At 41.5% G+C, this 4,283-nt stretch overlaps 1 pseudogene; it reads right to left on the reverse strand.

Annotated features, from left to right (window-relative positions):
• Positions 1-789: 789 nt before the first annotated feature.
• Positions 790-1,393, reverse strand: LOC133091843 (uncharacterized; annotated as a pseudogene).
• Between the last annotated feature and the right edge of the window lie 2,890 nt (positions 1,394-4,283).

Raw genomic sequence — 4,283 nt, forward strand, 5'->3', positions numbered from 1 at the left:
TACAATGTTGTATTTGTTTCAGGTGTACAGCAAGGTCATTCAGTTATACATATATATATATATGTATCCTTTTTCAGATTCTTTTCCCTATAGGTTATTAAAAGATATTGAGTAGAGTTCTCTGTGCTATACAGTAGATCCTTGTTGGTTATCTATTTTATATATCGTAGTTTGTATCTGTTAATCCCAAACTCCTAATTTATCCCTCCTCCCTTCCCCCTTTCATAACCGTAAGTTTGTTTTCTATGTCTGTGGGTCTATTTCTGTTTTGTAAATAAGTTCATTTGTATCATTTTTTTTTTAGATTCCACATGTAAGTACTATCATATGATATTTGTCTTTCTCTGACTTACTTCACTTAGTGTGATAATCTCTAGAACCATCCATGTTGCTGCAAATGGCATGATTTCATTCTTTCTTTACGGCTGAGTAATATTCCATTGTATATATGTACCACATCTTCTTTATCCATTCATCTGTTGGTAGACACTTAGGTTAGAAGCACAGATTTTGGATGTCGTTGTTTCAGAATAAAGCATGAGGGCCTGGTGACCAGTGTGAAGAAGCTGTGCAATTGCACATCAGGGGAGGATAAGAGACTTGCTGCAAAGAAAGTGGTGTCAAGTAAGTAGAGAACCAAAGATATTGTCTCCTTTATTTCATACAACGTGCTAGTAATGCTTCTCTTTTTTCCAACTACATTCTGCCCTTCAGCCAGATTCCACCTTAACTAAAAAGCACTGCAACTCTTCTGCTTACAGCGGCTGAAAAGGTTGTGAATACTGAGCATCACATTGTTTTCATGGGGGACAATGGCCGGCACCGCTCTGCACGTAGAAGGTTTGCAAGTTTGCTACTCCCATCCCTACCATGGTGCTGTGATCTGGAGCCCATCCAGAACAATTCTACCTGGGGATGCAGAAGGGATTCTCTCTCTCCTCTCAGCAAATGAATGCATTGAAAGCATTGTATGTGCTCTACCTGAGGCAGACACCTTGGGACGGAAACAAATCTGGGTTGTTGGAAATACAGATCTCGTTTGCTCCTTCACTGGGTGTATTTAGTGCTTGTCATGTGATAGGAACTATGGCGGACACTAGGGAAAGAATGATGGGCAAGATACAACCGGACTTGGCTTTCATAAGACTTACAACCAACTGGGGGTCACAGACAGCACAAATAAGTACACAAATAAGTATTAAAGTATGTGACTTGGTATATAGAAGAAGCAAAATATGCCAGGAGCATGTGTAATAGAATGATCTGGCCTAGACTGGGGCAGTCAGGCAAAGCTTCTTTGAGGAAAACAGTATTAATGCTGAGACAGGAAGCATGAGGAGTGCTTAGCCAGATGGAGAATGGGGAAGAGTGTTCCAGTCTTAGGACAGAACATACGCGAAGGCTCTGGGATGAAAAAGAGGGTGGCACATCTGAGGGGAAAAAGGAAGATGAGTGGAGTTGAACATAAAGATGGGATACACAGGGGCAAGATTGTGTAATTCCTTATGGGAGCTTAGGTTTATCCCTTGTGCAGTGGAAACCATTGAAAATTTACATACAGGCTGAGGTACAGTATTTTTAAAGGTTCACTTTGGATGTATTGTGGGTAACTGGAGAGATCAAAGGTGGAAAGGGGCTAAGAGACTCTCACAACATTTCAAGTCAGAGAGAGATGATGGTGAGTCGAACGAGGCTGGGGTGGTGAGGTTGGAGAGAGAAGCCTGTACACATGTGAATTGGCTTTTCTGCAAACTCGACCTGGGCTATGTCCTTTTTGGCTAATTAGGCCAAAGCATTTAAGCCATGTCATTTCCTGGGTAATAATGGCTCCCCTTTCTGTAAAATGGTACATCCATACTTATTTTGTCACAAACAATGCTCAGCACAGCCGGACATCACCAGGAAGCTTCCAACAATGTAAGGTTAATCCACATCTGAATAATAATAGATTTTAAGTGAAGTGATATCACTTCTACCCCTTGATTAGGGACCCTCAATACACAATACATGGAAAATAATTGGTTTCGTGTAATGAATAAAACTATAACTGTAACTTAATAAGATTAAATGGAACATCCAGATGTATCATAAATAGCTTAAACCATCCGAATTATAAACGAACAACGTGCATTTTATTTAGACTGCCAAGCCTTCCTTACGTAGGTCACTGACAGTGGCTCCTCCGTATCTTTATCATTTGCCTCCTGTCTCTTTCTCTTTGCCCACCCGTCCCTGCTGGGCAGTCTGGTGGGATCCTCTGCGTTTCACCACCTTCTTGCTGTGCTCATTCTCCTGCTCTCAGCTTTTCCGTTGCATTTCCTCCCTTTTTTCCTCTTTACTTTGCAGCTCTCTCTTTTGTTCTCTCATTTCCCTTTGGCCTGGCCTGCCCTTTCTCTTCAACTGCTGCTCCCTGCACTGATTTCTTGCCCTCTCCTTCTGTTCTTTGTTCTTTCTTCTTTTCTATCCTCACTCATGGTTTCTCTCAGGAATCTCTGCTACTTTCCAGAGGAGAGAAAGAAGTTAAATTCCAGACTTACCCAGTTGGGAATGAAGCCTGTGTCTCTAATGCAGTCAGGAGAAAAAGCTGATTGGATTAAACGGAGAGCACCAGCCCTACTTCTGGGAAACAAAAACAAGCGATGTTGACCAGGGACTTTTCAAGGCTCCATCAGCACCATTTTTTTCCCCAAGAAGTTAGCCTTGATGCCCGAGTTCTACCACTAAAGCTCCTCCTTTGGATGAAGGCTTTACCTTCTTCTTTACCCTCTTTATTACCAGATAGAGGGTAACTATTAGCACATTTTTTGATAAACTAATGTCATCACACATACAGCAAACTGAAACAAACACACAGTCACATGAGATCAGAGTTTTTAGAATTTAGAATTGCAAGGGACGTTAGAAAAGTTTGAACAGCAGGTTAGTTGACAAGAGTAATTAGGTCTCACCTACCAGGGAGGAGGCTTTAGGCAATAAAATTAAGGACAGGTTCATTTTTATGGGATGTAGAGTAAAGGACAGCATGAAGGGAATGAAGAATGACTCGGCTGTGCTCAGGGTCCCTGGGAAGAAGATACCAGGAAAGAAGGCCATCAGCATAAGGAAGGGCAAAGAACACAAGTGGTTCCCACTTTGTCTCTGGGCATATGGGGGTGCCAGACCAGGTAGGTACAGCTTTGACAATGGAAACTATATTCACCCACTGTGAATTTTCACTGCTCATATCCTGAAAGTCACAGAAAAAGGAATATGAAGGCTTGAAGTCATTTATGTATTCATGTCTTTAACAAATAATTATTAAGCCTTGACTTTGTGCTCGGTACTATTCTTGACAAGGAGAATACATAGTAAACTGAACGAAATTTCCGCCCTTAAGGAGCTTATGTTGTAATGAAGGAGGCAAATAATAAATCCCTAAACCTATAAATGAACCACTACAACTATTACTCCTTTTGTCATTACTACCACTACTGTTCCTATACTACTAATAATGATAATCAACCTTTATCTGATGCTTACAATTGGCCAAGTATTGGTCTGATTCTTTTTTTTTCGTCTGTGCCACACAACTTACGGGATCTTAGTTCCCTGACCAGGGACTGAACCTGGGCCCGTGGCAGTGAAAACGCAGAGTCCTAACCATTGGACTGCCAGGGAATTACCTGTTCTGATTCTTTTACATACATTAACTCCCTTAATTCTCACAACTCTCTTCTAAGGTAGGTGGTATAATTATTCCCATTTTTTTTTAAACCTAATTTTTAAAAATTTATTTATTTATTTATTTTTGGCTGCGTTGGGTCTTCATTGCTGCGCGCAGGCTTTCTCTAGTTGCGGCGAGCAGGGGCTACTCTTTGTTGTGGTGCACAGGCTTCTCATTACCGTGGCTTCTCTTGTTGCGGAGCATGGGCTGTAGGTGTGTGGGCTTCAGTAGTTGTGGCATGCGGGCTCAGTAGTTGTGGTGCATGGGCTTAGTTGCTCAGCGGCATGTAGGATCTTCTCAGACCAAGGATCAAACCCATGTCCTCTGCAATGGCAGGTGTACTCTTAACCACTGTGCCACCAGGGAAGTCCCATGATTCCCATTTTTACAGATGAAGGATAAATAGGTATTTGTGGTGTCAAGGTCACTTGGCTGTAAGTGGAAGAGTAACGTAATGTCAGTGTTAAATATTATGAATAAAAAGAAAAGTCCGTGCCTGTCATCTACGATGGAAGTAATAGAATGCAGAGAGTAACAGTATAGCACTTGGAATCTGAGATCTTGGGTTAATGTGCTATAT

The sequence above is a fragment of the Eubalaena glacialis genome, chromosome 5 (assembly GCF_028564815.1).
Source record: "Eubalaena glacialis isolate mEubGla1 chromosome 5, mEubGla1.1.hap2.+ XY, whole genome shotgun sequence".
Classification (NCBI taxonomy): Eukaryota; Metazoa; Chordata; class Mammalia; order Artiodactyla; family Balaenidae; genus Eubalaena; species Eubalaena glacialis.